Source organism: Drosophila rhopaloa, unplaced genomic scaffold, assembly GCF_018152115.1.
Source record: "Drosophila rhopaloa isolate 14029-0021.01 unplaced genomic scaffold, ASM1815211v1 contig_2, whole genome shotgun sequence".
Classification (NCBI taxonomy): Eukaryota; Metazoa; Arthropoda; class Insecta; order Diptera; family Drosophilidae; genus Drosophila; species Drosophila rhopaloa.
Window position 1 is genome coordinate 18,253,259 of NW_025335083.1, and position 17,936 is coordinate 18,271,194.

The following is a 17,936-nucleotide window of genomic DNA, read 5'->3' on the forward strand; positions in this document are numbered from 1 at the left end:
CTTCGCAATGGATTTGTTTTCGTTCGCAACAATCAAAGAAGATAGATGTGTGTCTAACCGACATTTACGGTAATTGTACTGCTTATTTTCGCCCAGATCGCCAAACTGGCAGAAACCGCAGTCAAATATGAGCAATGGCCCGGATCACACGCGCCCAAACAAATGCTGACTGGGCGGAGGACCTCTCGTCAGCTGCAATCCGCAGAGGGGATTTGTGTGTGTCGCTTTTTCTTTTGGCATTTCCTGCCGTGTCCTGCCATTCGTGCATGCAATCCAAAACACATAGATACAAGCACTCACTCACACACTTACACACTCACAGCCAGGACAACCACACACACACACTCAAACACACATATACAAGCACTCATTGAGGGGCAATGCATTCAAGCGCAAATTAAGCTTGACAAGCAAAAATTAAACTGTGTTTCTGTGTGGCAGGCGGTTGTATCTGTATCTGCTAGATACATTTGGCTCGCAGTGTGTGTTGTGCGCTTCTCCATGCTTGTTGGGCAAAATATAATTTCTTCATGTTCAGTTCATTAAACAGAGCAAACCAACTTGGAAAAGCACTTACCATGAATGGATTTTAAGGGGCCCCAACTGCGATACATACAGTTGACGGAAAGCCAACGAAGGCGAGAGAAATGGTCCCCCAATTCAAATAAACATGCAAATCGCAAAATGGAACGATACAAATGAATCTGAACTATCACTGCAGTTCTTAATGAACTATTTGTGTTTGTCTGTTTTGCTTTTATTTGTTTTATGTATGATCTAGAATTCCTTGCAGCACAAGTGGATTTCGTTTTCAATTAATTAGTCGCAAATATTGCCAACTTTAAAAATTGGCACATATATTTTTCAAATTTATTTTTTAGTAATTTTAAAACCTACCAACTCTAAAAGTAGTGTAAAATCAAGTGCACCTATATCTATTTTTGTCTTTTAAATTTTCTAAAATATTTTATAGATGAATAGAAGTTTTTATTAATTTTGGGAAAGTCTGTATTCTAAACTAAAGTCAATGTTCAGTGTTCGGCCAACGTTCTTTGCCCGTTTTAAACAATATCATAAAATATGACTATTGCAGTAAGTCATAAACAGGCATACTCTTAGCGCTAGGATAATAATAATAAAATAAGGAATGTAAAGACAAAGAATGAGTTATAGTCTCACTGATTACAACACAGATAAAACGTTGTCCTAGAAATCTGAAAACAAAGGAGACATAAAATCATCATACCAAAGAAAGAGGCTCTGCAGGGAATATAATCTTCGATATTACTTTTTGGTTGGGCGAGGAAATGACAAAGCATTAGCCATTGTACCGAGTTAGTGGCGTCAAATCACTTAAACGCAACCCAGACAAAGGCCAAATCCCCGGCGGAAAAATCTGAAAAACCGATTGGCATGGTCAAAAGCAATTCCCCACAATGACAGCCACAAAATGATGAACTCTGTTTTTGAGGTCGGTTGCCAAATCAGAGACTTCTACATAATGTGTTTATATATTGTATATATATATTTATGTTTCTTATTTTAGCAATTTGATACTGAGTCGCATTAACTTTGATATTCTCGTGATTATGACTCTTGAGAGGTTTTCCCGTCATTTCTCCTCCAGTCCATGACTTTTGCACTTTGGCAAAGTTGATGAAATTAATATTAGGCAGTGCTCAAGATGCTTCTTAGCTAAAGTTGTCAACTCATTCAGTGCTTTCTTATCAGTTGCGAGCTATTGATAGGCAAAACTCAATACTGAGTGCATGACTCTGACTCCGTATAAATAGCAAATAACGTGGGATGGTTATTTATGGTTTCTCTTCGATGAGTGCTTAAGTAAACGGAGGATGTTTTTGGTAATGTTGTAGTTATATCTAATAAATATATATACCAACTGTATATATATAAGTTAAACTTTTATATTTTTCGCTGGAAAGTAAAGACCCATTGATTACTGTTCACCTCAATTCAGAATTATATCTGCCACTTTCAAGATGTCTGAATCGCATTGGCCTGATTACACCAAGTCAAATTAAAAAAAGCTTATCAAGTAGTATGCCTCTGTAAATACTCACTAGACAAATGCTATCTATATGCAATCAGCAAATATGTGCTCAAGGAACCCGAGCCGAGCGTTACAAAGCCCATAACGAGAGCATCTCCCCATCTTGTCAATGCATTATGCAGGCACTTTTGCAGGCAAGTGGAAATTATGTCAAAACAAAACGTGCAAGTCAAGTCACTCGTTAGTCTGAGAGGCATTTCAATTAAAGGCTCGCAATGTGGAAGATGGCTGGGGAACACATCCAGAAAAATACACAGAAATGAGGATTGCGAGCACAAAAGTTCAACTAATACGATATGCAACGGCAGAGGAGTGAAATGCTCAGTTGGACGGGGTGAAGAGCTGAAAAGGGCGGGATCTGTTTCAAAGACCTCCGAGCTGCTATTTATCAGGACCTAGCAATCTGCAAATTTCAACGCTGAACGATCACTCTAATTAACAGAATAGATTAGCTAAGATAGGCATTTGGTATCCAGAACATTTTTATAAAATGAAAAATGGATTTTTATTCAGTTACATTTTGCTATCAACTGTTACAGCATTGTTTGGGAAATTATGAATCATTATTAGACTGTGATTTACTCCAAAGGAAAAAGAATGGCCTTGAAAGTTATATTTTTTTCTTGACTAAATGTTAATTATACCCTAAAATATACTTTAATTATTCATTTTAGATTTAAAGGGTTACCTATTTTCACAATGTTATAAGTTACTATCATAGATTTTGATGGATTCCGAAATATATTTTCAAGTAAAGGGTATTCGCACTCGCCTATGATTTATTTGCCAGCTCTGCAGAATCCTTGCCTTGCTCTGCATTCGAATTTCTTTCTTTCAGTTTTTCTGTGCATATGTCTGAACAGCATTTGTAAGGATTTTCCATGTCTCCCTTTCTCTTCCACTGCGACTGTGGGGGTGTGCTTTGCGAGTCGACTTCATTCATTCATTCAAAAAAGTTAATTCATAAATCGCACAAAGCGCGCTGATACGAAAGACGCACACATGGCAGCCCTTATTGCAATGTAAAATGCATTTAGTCGGTAAGATAGAGGGAAGGTTGCATGCGGCAGAAGTACCCGCCCCTTTCTTTGGCTCCCGTTCAAATAAAAGATTTCTATCAGGTGGCTCTTATGGCGCATAAAAGTACTTAAATTTGTTTGACTTTTGGCCAGATCTGGGCGGATGGAGGTGGGAGGTTAGAGGAGGATGGCGGATGGGAAGGGGCGTGGTCGGTTGTTTCGCCTCGTTATGCGAAATTGCTAAGGCAACTCACGACCCTCGCAACTTGTTTAATTTTTCACCCATCGCCGAGCACGGCGACAGAAACGTTTTGTTTGCGAATGCGTTTAGCGAGATTGCTGCGCTACGATATGGGATATGCTTACTAAATCAGAAATGTATATTTGTTCAAATCTGCACGATATTATCGAGGGTTGGCGCAGGAAAATTTAGCTATTAGGGGTTTTTAGATAAACTTAATGTGCAGTCGAAATTTTATGGACAAGAAGCCCTTTTTTGTGAAATAAAGTAGAATTATAGGGAATTAAAACACCAAAATTCAAACTTTAATTTTTGCAATTTTTCTGAGATGTATTTCTAAAAAAAAAACAATTTTGTTAGGTTTAAAAATATTTTGAAATTTAGTTGACGCTGCAACAACAGGAAAATAAAGTTAATATGCAATTATTTAAATAAAATGCATTTATTATATGAGCTTTCAATAAATATAAAGAATATGCTTTACTATTTATTAAAAAACACGATCTTGACCCCACAAGAATGTACAAAATTGAGTAAATAATGGCAACAAACAATATCGACTAAGTATAAAAAAAAATAAGTATGCAACTTAAAAGCACTCGTAGCTTTTATACAACTTTGAGCTTGATTCGAACATTAAGTGCACCTGGAGTCAAACATTACGAGTGACCCACGTTGACCCCACCTGCCGGCAGTCAGCCATGAAATTGAACGCTTTCTCGGCGGCATTTTCAATCAGTGGGCGCGGCTAAAGGGCCGTGGCTAAACACCCGTGAAATGGTGACAAAACCCGCCTCAACTTCACCGAATGCACTCGGCGCACATGTGACTTTATCAAGTTCTGTAAACTGCTTATTTCTCACCACTTCAGAGCCATCTCAAGTGCTACCGATGGGGTAAGTCTAAAAGGGCTTTAAGGGGGCGGTGGATACGTGGGCGTGGTGAAGTGACGCATCGACAACAACAACAACAGCAACAGCAACAACGACACTTGAGGCAGACAACAAAATGGCGCAAACGCTTCCTTTTGTTGGGCGCAAAACTTAGGGCTTAAGCCTTTCTGGAGAGCCAGTGCCTGAGGAGGCAGTACGTGATTTTATCAAAGGGAAAGCGAAATGGGGATCTTAGCCACCCACTAAAACCACCCACCGCGACCGCCGAGCCAACCGCTCAACCCCCACACCCCCTAAGCCCCTTTGTCACCCTTGGGCTGCGTCAAAATATGCCGCAATCAGGCTGCAAAACATTTTCATTTATATTTAAATACAAAAAACGCAGAAGAAAAGACTGAAACAGCGGCGGCAGGGGATTCGGGAATATGAAATGGGGAACAGTAGAGTGGGTGAAAGTGGGGGAAAGGAAACGGAAACGCGTTTTCGATTATGTTTAGCCGCTTTTCGGGCAGCTTATCGACGCCCACGCATATGGGCCGTCCTCCCTGCATTCCATATTTATTGCGGACCATGATTTATTATAATTTTATGCATGAATCTCGTTCCGACATCGCTGTGCGTGCGTGAGTGTGTTAGTGTGTGTGTGTGGGAGTCGAATGCATGGTGGGCGTGGATCCACTCCAGGTGAAATAAGTCTCCTCGCTGACGTATCGAAATGTCTATCAAAGTGTTGACTCACTTGACCTCATTTCGACTAAAAATACACACCCGCGAGCAGCAATTCAATAAATTATCAATACTATCGTTTTGAAAAAACTTAAATACGGAGAGTTTCTTTGAAAGTCGTTTTATTATTTCAACAGAAGTTTAATGTTATTGTTTCGCTTTTCAGAAACTATTATTGTTGAGTTAGTGTCTTTATACCAGCAAAAATATACCCAAAGCTTATATATATATTTTGTTCAAAGTATTTATTTAACAATGAAAATAAAACTACAAACAACTTTTAATTGCTCATATTAAAAATACTAAAAACTGTGTGATCTTAAAAGTTACTGAAATATCCTTCCTACAAATGGGACATCTGAAATTTTCTTCTGATGAAATGCCAGTTTGAAGCTTAGACTACCCACAGAATGGAAATTGGTCGATGGGCTTCACTCAAAGGGGGAAAAGTGATGCATCATTTAGGGGCCGTATGCAGTGCATGAATATTTCAATTGGACACAACCATTTTGGCCAAAGTGAAAGGAGAAAAGCGAAAGCGAAGCGGCCTACGGATTATCACACTCGATAGTGCCGTTCCGTTCGATCCCTCCCCCTTTGATTTCCCCAACCCCCCTGGGCCACCGACTCACTTTAATGCTCTTATTGTTGTTGCTCGACCGTCTGCTCATTAATTCATACGATGGCACTTTGCTTCATTGGCAATTCAATTGCAAACTCACTGGAGACAACGGCAAGGAGCAAGGTGAGGAGATGAGGTTCGGGGTTAAGTGCCAACTTGCTCACGTATTTCCCCTGGCCACCCATCGACCTCAATTGACCCCCACCCACCGTCCGCTAAAATGACCATTTTGTTTATGCATGCATAATTGCTTGTTTCTGGCCGCCATCTGTACGCATACAAATTTTGTGATCCAAATTTAAGCAATCTATCTGGTTTTAAACGTAAGTAAATAATAATCTATTTTATTCACACTTTGGCTTTCATAAAACAAGGAAAATTTACCTGCGAAGTTATTAAATTAGGATATATTCTTAAACATTACTAATTATATTGTTATTTATAGTTTTTAAACCACGAAAGCTCTAGATCCTTTGACTGTTCTATTATATTTTAAAGACTATACCCTAGGTCCTATTACTCTCTTCAACTTTACCGACCACAAAAACACTTAATCAATTTCCATTACAATCAGGCCTGGCACTCAATCTATTCCTCCTTGTATACACAATATTTAGCGACCTCGCACTCGGCACCTCCCACGATTGGCACATTCCCCATAAATAACCAAAAATAAATATAAATTATCCAACATTAGTGGAAACTACAATGGGAAACTCGAAATAAGCCAAGCAAACAGAAGCAAGCGGGGTGGAAAAAACAACAGCCCCGTTGACTAATTAGGGGGCATTAGTCAACAGTGGCAGACCGGCAGTTCATTGCCAAATCGAATGTAAAGCCTGCCGATAAGAAACTGGATGGTACGACTGTAATTCAATGCCGATGAATGGGCCATGAGATACTGGAGGGGGGAGGGGGGGCGCGATTATGAATGATAAGCAAAGAAAATGCACACAATTACGACAATTGCTCATACGACCGGCCACGCCCACAAAACGGACCGCCCAAATCCGTTGGAGCCGCAGTAACTAACGGTTGCAATTTAGGAAATTCAATTATGTCCCCACGACCAGGCCAAATCGGGCAACTTTGTCAATTCCTCCGTCGGCAGTGAAGCGTGCTGGAAGCGGATGAGCTGAAGGATGTGCTGGGTGGTGGGTGGTTGGGTGGCGGTGCGGAGGGTCAATTGTGCCGGCTGAGGTCCTTCTGCCCACATTGCATGTAATCAAACAGTTTGCGTAGCAATTTTCGATTATCGTTTGACTGATTTCGTGTTAAATCAATTAAGACGTTGCCATCAACGTTCCCACATTGTACAGTCCGTCCGTCAGTCGGTCCGTCCATCGTGTTCCGTATATCGCATAGCGTATTCCGTATTCCGTGCCGTGTGCCTATTTATCTAATGTCCTGTCCGCCGACATCCGCACAACCGCACGGAGGACGCACAATTTAGTTGTCTTGGGCCGCCCTATTGATTTCTGGCCAGGCAAAGCCAAGCTAAACACAAACTTCCCGAAATAGATATTTCTTTTCGAGCTCTTCACTATCCCCTTTGATTTGGGGACCAGAAATTTGCAATTTTAAATTTATGAAAAATGTTTTGCTTTACTTTTCCGCCCGTCTTGCCAGCTGCCAACTGCAGAAGTTTTTGTGACCAAAAGTAAAGTTTGTCAAAACAAAAAAAAAAATAAAAAGAAAACTTTGCTCTGCTTCATTTTGTAGCCGCATAAACACTTTGAAATAGACCAAACTCCGAGGAGCTAGGAAGGGGATAGAGGCTGGAAAACTTTGCTTTCAGTAAATGGTCGTTAACAAGCCGAAAAGATTGCAACTGGAAATTTAAATTGAAAAATGTTTACCGTTGGAAGTACTTGTTGTCTTTTGATATTTTCTTGGCCAAAATGTGTTGCTATTTCTTAATAAAAAATACCTACTGATATTAAAGTTTCCTTAACATATGGTTCTATTAATAAATTAAAAAAATATATTACTTAATTTTCTTAGAACTGTGCGAGGCCAAGACAAATTTAAATTACATTTTATTCATAAACCCTTTATTATAGTATAGTTTTTTTTTTGTTTAGATATTATCAATTTATTTTTAATATTATAAATGTACTCAATTAAAAACAATCGAAAATTAGTCGACTAATTAAGACGTTCACCTACAAAATAAATGACCATCCTCTTGTGGCATGTCAATAAGCTATTTGATGCAAGCTTCGCTTAGTTTCGGAAACATCGCATCAATGATTTCGTGTTAAATTAATTAAACCCAATGCGTGTCCACGAAACATTTGACCAATGAGTCCGATAGTGAAGTTAGGCGAATTAAATCAGTCATAAATCGGTAAGTCCTTGTAATTGGCCACGATAATATTACGCGGCTATTTCTTGACCATTCCTACATAATGCCAAAGTTGGGGTTTCATATAAAAAATACCACAACTATTTGCCCGGAGTCTCTCATTTTTCCAATAGAACAAAAATATACATTAATATTGGATCGCATTAACGATATATTAATTAGAACAAATATATGTAAAATATTGATTGAATTAGTCTTAAAGTTACCTGCGGGATTATACAATTTAATACATATATAATGAATTTATCTCAATACGATGTAAAAAATCTATGTATTGCAATTAAAATTAATTGAGATTGTCGTTAACATTGTATCATTTTTTATTAGCTAATTGTAAAAAAGAATATTCTATTTAATTAATTGTGGTTTATTAAAAAAAATCATTTGCTACAGCTAAAATTGTCGGGTTTTGGAAAAATAAATAAATTTAATTGATATATTGCTATATTTATTTTTGGTTTGGTTAATATAAAAACGGTTTTTAGGATGCATGCGGTCAAATATCTTTTTCATATTTTGGCGAGCTTCTCTTGATTGTTTGCTTATTTGCAGCAGCTGTTCAAATTTCTATACCGCGCTGAATGCGATTTCCATTCCACTCACACCGTCGCCACCATGAATTTTTATAGTTTTCCCAGCCATTGGCGAGTAATTAAATTTAACGCTTAAAACAACAGCGGGCGAAAAAGCGAGCATACAAAAAGGAGAGGAATTGACCACGCAAACAGAAAACAGAACTGCAAATGCAATTGTTAACGGCAGCCGACAGTTGGTTTTGCAAATCGTTTGACAAGCCAGAGGGAAAAAATTGAAAAAATGTATAAATATAGCGTGTATATAGAATAAATATTCTGCGGTCGTGTTCGCATTGCAAACAAATGATGCGTAGAGGGAAGGTATAAGCCGGATGGATCCTGGGTTGGCAAAGGTGGCTCAGTGTTTTTGGATTTAAATTGCTTGTGAATTACGTGCTAAATGCATTCAGAGCAGAGTCTACAAAGCCTTTCAAAGTTGCGGTCACTGCGAAATGATTATTAATACTATTTGCCCTTTTTGTGCCATATTTCTGTAGGTTGATTATTATTAATATTTATCGCAGCTGTCGCTTTTTGACTAAGGGAGCTTACCTCTACTGGCCTAATGACGGGCGTTGCGGTTAATTGGAATTAGCCGCATTAGCGGACTTTTAAAATCGGCATTACAATCAATTGACACTGAATGCGGTTTGCGAAAATGCATATGCATTTAATCTAGGTTAATGCCGTTTATTAATAAATTAACATTTTTTCAAATCCTAAACTCCCCCGCTTGATAAGTCCAAAATTGCTGAAGCTCATAATTATATTAAAATAATTCAGTAATAAATTTAAAAAATGTCTTTTTTTATTATTTAAAAATATTTTTTATTGCCGATGACTATGTTATGGAAATTGTTTTTTGTTAACCTATTAAATCTGCTTTAGAATTTCTTTAAAATTATAGTAAGAAATTTACGATTTTTAATTTGTTTTAAGCTGTGTCGAAAATATATAGAGATTGTCCAAATTGGTGAGGACATCTCTTTCAGCTTGCCATTTTCCTCCGCTTTGCACAGCCTGCTCGTATTGGACAAACAATTGCCGCTTTTATTGCACTGCATAAAAATCATTAATTACAACAAGTCTGAATGAAATTTAAATGTCGAAAAAGGAAAAAGCCAAGTAAGCACAAGGAAGGAAAGCGGATGACACAAACGACGGAGGCGGAGAAGGAGATGTGGAAATGTGGAGCTGTGGAGATGGGTACGAAACACAAATATTGAAGAGCAAATTGAATTTTCATATGCGGAGCGCAAAAGGTAAAAATGCGTGTGGGTATGGCCGCAAGGGGCGTGGCACCGTCCTCACAGGGTCCGAAGTTGTGTTTTATTTTATTTTTGTTTTCGTGGAGCACAGCACTTTGTGATGGCTTCGCACCCTCGCACACTCCACACAGATACTCTCATACTTGCACCTTCAACAGTTTTATTTTATGGTGGGTGGGTGGTGTTCCACAGCATTTTTACTTTTTATGTTCGACAGATTTTCGTGTTGGTATGTGAAACATGCTGATTCCCAGTGATTACAATTGTTGTATTCCTGGACCTAGACCGCCATCCTGTCCCCTTATCCTCGATTCCCTTCACAGGATGGCGAAAAGCACAGCACATACAGATAAATAAAAGGAACAACAAACACTGTGTTTTCCGTGTGGGTGTAGCAGGCAATGCGAAATTTTCGCACACGAAACACTGGGAAAATAGGACAAATAAATATTATTGTAGAGAAGCCTACTTGGAAGACACGATATCCTTTATATAAAATAAAAACTAAAGCGCTAAATAGAAAAAATCTTCTTGAGATTATTGAATAAATATTGTGTAGTATCGTGTAGTCATAATTTTTTAGTGAAGTGTTAGAAGAAGAATTAAGATGCTTAAGTCTGTTTTTCTGGTCTGTTATATTGGAGCTTTACTATATTTGCTTTTTATACAAAATTAAAATAATAGTTGTAACTAAAATTGTTGCTGCCATTAACTTAAGCACTATATTCGTAAGCTGATTGGTATTTTAAAATGGATACAAAACATATTTTAAAATGCAGCCTGTTTTAAAGAAATCTTGTATTATTTTATTTTTGTAAATTAAATTTAAGCTTTTAATCGAAAGAAGTTTGTAATCTATGCAGCTGCAGTAATGTTTGGTAAACAAATCTACCCCGCCTTTTAACCCAATAGGTATCAATACAAAAAGAGAAAGTTTTTTACGCTGCTCGTTACAATTTTCGTGATGTTCTGCTGACAACTCAACAGAGATCAAGTTATTATATCCGTGTGTGTGGGCTGGTGGGAGATATAGCTATATATAGATATGCGTAGGGACCAAGTGACAGAGGGATAAATAGAGGGGGATTTTGACGCGGTTGCGGCGTCCAGGGTTCGGGTCGAGATCGAGCAAGAGACAGAGACAGTGACCATGGATGGGCCAGCACCATTGACAATTAAGGTGAATGAATATTTTAATATTGGCAAACAGATTACACATGTGGGCAATGTGCACAGCCAGCCGTGACTTGTATGTCCTCCAACGGATGGAACTGTGGAAATGCGGATATGTCTGAGTGGGGAGTGGGGAATAACGGGGAAAATGACCGAAGGGCGAGTTCTCTTCGAGTAATGGCGTAAAATTTAATTCAATTGAATTGTTGGCACAATGCATCAAAAGCACGTGAAACGACGCATTCGATCAGGGCTTAAACAATATTTTTATTATTCACTTTGCCGGCGTCAGCAGAAATAAAATGTAAAAAGTATATGCGCGAGATGAAATGCGATTTCTGCCTTTAATTATGGTGTTACTTTATTTATTCTTTTCTCCAATATGTCCATAATTAAACGAGGGCAAGCCAAGCTTTACTGACAGAGCGGTTTCTGGTTTTAAAGAAGCAATGATAGTTAAAGATGCAGTAAAAAAATGAGTGAAATGTTTTACGAATCCATGAATTTAAATTGAGTTCTTGAAATAAACTGTTAAAATGACGCTGCAGTTCGTGAAGTCTGTTATTCTTAATAATTCCAGCAAGTACTTTGGGATCCTCTCCCAATATTTTCTAGTGCTTTAACGATTTTTGGCTCCAGTGGAATTATGAAATTATCCTTGTCAAAAGCAGGACTGCATAGCAGGAGGCCCTGCACTGCTGACCCTTTTGAGTCATCATCAGTTGTGGAAAGAACCCATCGACGACGATGATGTCGATGCTGATAATGGGACGAAAGTTCCTTTTCGGGGAGGTGTGTGAAGTGGGCAGTGTTCAACTGGCAGATTAATTTGCACAGAGAAAGAGTGAAGGGGAACGTGCCGAATTTCTAATCAAAATTGCCGCAAAACAGCAGTTGCAGCAGGCAAAAACGGATTGTTTCGGAGCTGCACTTTCCGATGGTGTGTGTGTGTGTGTGTGTGCAAGTACATGGCCGCGTGTGTGTGCATTTAAGGGAAAATCAAAAGCGCTTTGGTTGGCAGTAAAACTTGATGAAAATCGATTTTAATTACAAAGTCAGTGCGCGTAATTGCGTTTGCACCTAACTCAAGTGGGGCAGCACTTTGATATGATTTTTCCTGCCACTCCGCACTGGACTTCGGATCGAGTTGGAAGCCCCGAAATGTTTGATGTCATTTAATTAAAGAACTAGACAGAAAAACGAATTTTTAAATTCCAAAACGAGCCTGTCTAAACTTTTTTAAGTTTATGGGGAATGCTGTAGAGCCACTAGACTAATTTTGCTCGTCAATTATTGCTCAATAAGCGAATTGTTTGTATTGCATCCAGAAGCGAACCAGTTAATTTAAACGGCATACTGGGCGGATACGCGATTCACCCAGCTCGCAAATTCGGTGGAAGGGAAGTACAGCGATGCAAAGGAATTTTAAGCGGTTGTGGTTGGAAAATTGTGGCGAATAGTATGCACTGAAATTTGGACTCGCTGTTTGTTTGCCTACAGCAATGGAGTTGCCAAAAGTACTGCAAATTAATTGCGCTTTTGCACATATTTTCCAAATAAAGACAAAATGAAAAATTGCTGATATGAAGCCATTTTTTTCTTGGGCTTAGGGTAACGACAGTAAGGCCTAATAAATTAGGGAAACATTTAATCAGGCCCTTAACCGCAGCACAAAAAAAGAAAATAAATATTGCCCATTTAATATATACTAAGTGGGTTTTAATTTGAAAAAATGTCAACAAAAAAATCAAAACCTTCTTCATCAGCTCGAATACCAGACAGAGCATTGCATCAGGCATCTGCAGCAGTCTTGATTTAAATGAAATTTAACTTTCTGCATATTAAAAAAGTTTTGCATTTTTCATCCGAAATAAGAAAAGTTTTTCGTTTTTTTTTCGTTTATTGCCTTGCTGGTGGAACATTTTGTAGTGTTTTTTATTTTTATAGAGAAACGTCATGTCTTTTGTTCACTTAGAACTAGAAACGAATAGGAAGGTTATCTATATATTTATTCAAGCAATTTACTTCAAAATATATAAAGCTTATCAACATAAAAATATGTACTTCTATTTCAAAGAATACCATAGATTAGATATTCCATCGTAAGTTATAATTTATTTTCGTTGAGCGATAAAATATATAATTTTTTAAGCCAATTGGTTTCAAAAATGTTTAATAATTTGAGTTTGAAATTTGTTAAATGTGTGTGATATTATTAACTTACTAACACAGTCCACACCCTCAAAAAAGTTAAACCTGATATATTGTAATAGTTTTGGTACGATAATTCTTTATTTCTAAATCTATTATTTTTCGTTTCACAACTGTACGTTTAAATTTTTCAAAGCAAAATTTCGTTCCACTGCGTTGTCTTTCTTTGGGTTTCAGCAAAGTTTTCCGAAGCTTTCCAAATGTGAGGAAAACTAAAAGAACATTTCCCAGCCACTTGCCAAACTGCAGAGCAGTTGGCTTCCCCTTCTGCAGAATCTCAGGTCTGTGCGTTATATTTTATGTTGAATTATGGCGCCTATTGTGTTTGCTTGTATGTGGATATCTTCGTTGGGGGCGTGCCATTTGCAACGTGTTTTATTTACAGACGAAGGCGTGCAAAAAATTAGCACTAACACTGGGAGCTACGGGGGGGGTGAAATGGGGGGAGTCCAAAACCAAATGGCTGTGCTCAGGTAAAGGTAAACTAACCAAGCCAGCCGAGAGGCTGTGGTTCCCTCGCTCGCTCTGCTCAAACTTGCTTATGAAGATTTATGTGATGTTGTTCTTGCATCGCTGCCTTCGCCAGACAACAACAACAACAGTAAAATAAACAAAATACAAAAAAAAATTGGTCGGTAAAAAGAACAAAAACTATGGCAAAGCAACCGGGAAGACGTGAGTGTTGAGCAAATTTCTTGTGGCAGACTTTTTGCTCGATATTTCTTCTTGGTATTTATTTTCGGTTTTTGGATGAGCATGCAAAATAGGAAAACGAAGTCGTCTTATTGGCAAATGCGTTTGCTACAATGGGTAAGAAGACCTGTTTGTCAATAAAATGGTAGAATTAACATTATTTCGAGTGTCCAAAACATGTTTCATTGTGAAAAATATTGAATTTGCCTTGTTCATTAAATTTAACAAATATTATTATGAATTTATTAAGCTCAAAGAAGCGTTTCATTGTGTATCACATATTAAAGATATTCAATTTTAAAGAAGATATTAAGCATTTAAGACTATCATTAATTTAGTTAAGAGGGTGAAACTAAAAAATACAAAGGTGTACAAAATACATAAATAATATTGTTATCGCTATTAATGTAAATGTCTGTAAATGTTTTCAAAGTTCGGTTTTCAGAACCCTTAAATGTTAGTCCTCAGGTGAAGCTTAAACTAAATGATTCGGTTAAATGCGCTTTAGACTTTTGTGTCTTTAAAGCAAATGCAATTTAAATTACCTGATCAAAAGAAAAATCAATAAAATGTCTGGGGCCTCTCCCCACTGTACGCAGCGATATCAATTGCAATAAATTCCGAGTCATAAACATGCCCTCAGCCTTGCCCCAGTGTCTGGTTGGGTGGCCCTCGAACGGAAACCTGATCGCACCCATACTTTTTGTTGGCCCTTTCACACGGAAGTGATTTGCGCTTTTGCCGTTGCCACTTTCGCCAGCTTTCCGCTTTATTCTTTTCTTAGCTTTTGATAAATCAAATGCGCTGTTGATGTCAACGATGCGTCGCCGTCATTGAGCTCCGCTTCGAGCACAACTCATTGTCGGCGAAAAAGGAGCCGTAGGATCCTGGGGATCCGAAAGAGCAGGACCAAAAGGCTACGAACGGCGAGCGGAGGAAGCGGCACGAAATTGAAGCTCTCATTGGAGCCGGCTGTTGTATTGGCACTTGAAAGCGTGCGATAAGGAAGTCAAATTGTATGGCAGCCCTCAACAATGGGCCGCACACTCCGGCGTTTAGTGGAGCCAAGGAAGAAGGCATTAGCCCCCGCCCCCCTGTCCCTCCGCCCACCAGCCCCTGCAGATGCCACACGCTCTAATGCTCAAGTGCATTTCGCATCCTGCCACTCCGCCCAGTTTTCAAGACCAGTTTCACGCCATTTTCGAAATACTTGAACAGGGGACATCAAGAGTCTTAACCAGGCACTGTAAAAAAGAGTTATTTCTGACTATTATTTTATAAAGACTATTGTGATTTTTGTTGGTAAACGTTTAAAATAACACTATAAAACATTGCAAATGGGACGAAGAAATTAGCAAACGATTGAGTAGAGTCCAGAACGAAACACTAAATCATTGACAAAAATGTTCGCACTCAAAACTGTTTGTCTCGATTTCCGATGCTTGCGTCATAAATCTCCCACTGACTGGCACTTTATTAATTCACGATTAGAGTGGAGAAAGAGGAAGTTGTGCACCGATTGTAATTAACTGCCAAACTAGAATCGTTGTCCGCCTTACCGCCTAAGTCCCGCTTTGTTCAGCCCCCACACAGATGCACACGACTCGATACGTAAATCATTTAAATGGCTTTTTGAGCATTCGTAAATGGTTCGACGTTTCTCCGGACCTACATATCTGCCCTTCCATCCGACCCCGTCTTTCCTGTGCTGTGCTGTCCACTATCCGATACGGATATCCATCTATCTCTTGGTTATTTCCCTGTTTGCTTATTTCTTCGGAAAGGTTAAGTTCCCTGACTAAGGTATTATTAATTAACCGAAAACTAATTCATTTTTTATACATTTACAAACTCTTATTATTATTTACCTCATAGGAAATCATGACGAGCGCGTTAATTGATATGACACTTTGATGTTAAATTGTAAAAATAACCTAATTATTTATGGCACTTCACAAGCGAATTCTGCGTACTTGTACGTTAACGTATACGTGATAGGTTCATGCATATAATTATAAAATTAAAATGTGTGCAAAACCCACTCAAGTACACACGTTAATACTAATATCTCACACTCTAGTAAAAAGTCATACAAAAACTCATGGTGTTCATGCAAAGTAAAGCAACACCCACATAAAGCGGAAAGCTTTTTTAGGGACGCGTGTGGATGTGTTGGCGACATAAATTTATTTCCGCCACGCACGCAAGCAAACAAATTAAATTGCAAATCATGATTAGCTTCTACGAGGGGAAAGTAAGAACAAATCATAGGCGACTTTACTAGCGCAAAAGAGATACCAAGTGTGGGCACGATTTTCACACAATATATAGATTTTTGTATTTCTTACTTCGGTTTTTGCTTTACATATACCCTTTTTGAAATATGTGATTGAGGAACTTTTCAAAGGAAAGTAATTTTTCACCATTTTATTTTTATTTTATTTTAGAAAGTTTTTTCAATGACTTCAATAAAATTAAAAAATAATTAGAATTCAATAGATGTTAAAAAAAAAGATTAGGAATATCACCTTAAAGCCGCTACAACCTTTCAATTAAGTGTGATTTCTTTAATTTAGATTGCGTCTTTTCCGCAGTCTGCTAATCAAAAACTTATACAAATAAAGCAAGTATATTCTGAATAAATGTTGGTAAAGAAAATTAGCATGAAAAAAAATCTCGAATGCTTTCCAAAAAACTTTTCCCAAATTGAATTAGCGGACACACACAAATTTGGGCTTTGCCCAATTTGGCCAGATCTTCAGAAGTTGCTACGTTCAAATGGCCGCTGCTCTTAACCTCGGGTAAATATTTACCGAGAACCCACTTTTACCCATACAGGTCCACTCGTTTGCACACGTCTCAGGTAGGGAAAACATTCTAATTCTATTCAAATCAGGCCCCAGACTTGGCTCATCTCCTTTTCGGGGCATCTTTCCGAGCACTTTAACATGGGCTGAGCTGCTTTTTGGATATTTTGTTTGCACTCAGTGTCCAGTTATTGAATTCCACTTGCTTAGCTTTATTTTGTTTTTCTCCATGTTGCTGTTGTAGGGTATTGTTGTTCTTGGGGCTGAGTAAACGTTGCAAAAAACTTTTGCGTGTTAACAACATTTTTCAATATAAGTTGGCAAACTTTTTGTGCCTCAGACACCCGCACACGCCCTCATGGAACCTCCACATGTTTGCCGAAGCCAAAAGTAAAAGTCTATGGGAGGCAGCAAGTCAAGGATGTCAGGAGGTCGACTTCCTTCGTCCTGCTGCCGAGTGTTTGTCTGTCTGTGTGCGCTGCAAGTGGCAGCTAAGATGATCAAATAAAGAAAAACTCTCAAGGGGGTTTTAGTTAAAGAAAATAGAGAAAGGAAAGTAACGAAACGATTCTCTATCTGCGCTCCCCTGTAGGAATATGTCTCCCCTTTCAGGTGAAACTTTCGCTTGATGAATTGAATTGTTGACATACGAACGGAGCGGCAAAACAGGAGGAAATTGTGTTTATTCAGTCATGTTACTGGTTACGTGGGTTTACACCTCCACCCACTCCAATTGTGGCCTGATTTTGGCCAGGGTGTACATATGAATGTTCTACTTAGTGAAAGACAAACGAAGTATAATTTTAATTTGGGTCCCGTGATCGAGGGCAGTTTAATTTGAACACTCCTAAAAAGTAAATTTCTACTAAATAAATATTAAAAGACTTGGCCCAAATTCAGCAAAAGCTTGTTCGGTTCAAAAAATGTTAACTATGTTTCGACAATTTAATTTAATTTTATTTAAATTCTAACCTAACCTACGATTCTTGTCAAAAAATGTCGTATTCAAATAATACTCGTATACTTGATTTTCCAGTTGTTGGCTTAGCCCCTTTATATTAACAACACTTTATATTATCCACTTAATTACTTTTAAGATAAAAACATGGCTATAAACCTTATATTTTCTCTGGTCTGTAGTTTTAAACGCTCGCTTTACAAATGGTGCCTTTCCAGCTGCGCCCCAAAACGCATAATATTTACCTGCAGTCACTCGAAGCTGTCACAACTTTGCCAGCACATAATCTAGCCACTTACAAGCCATACAAA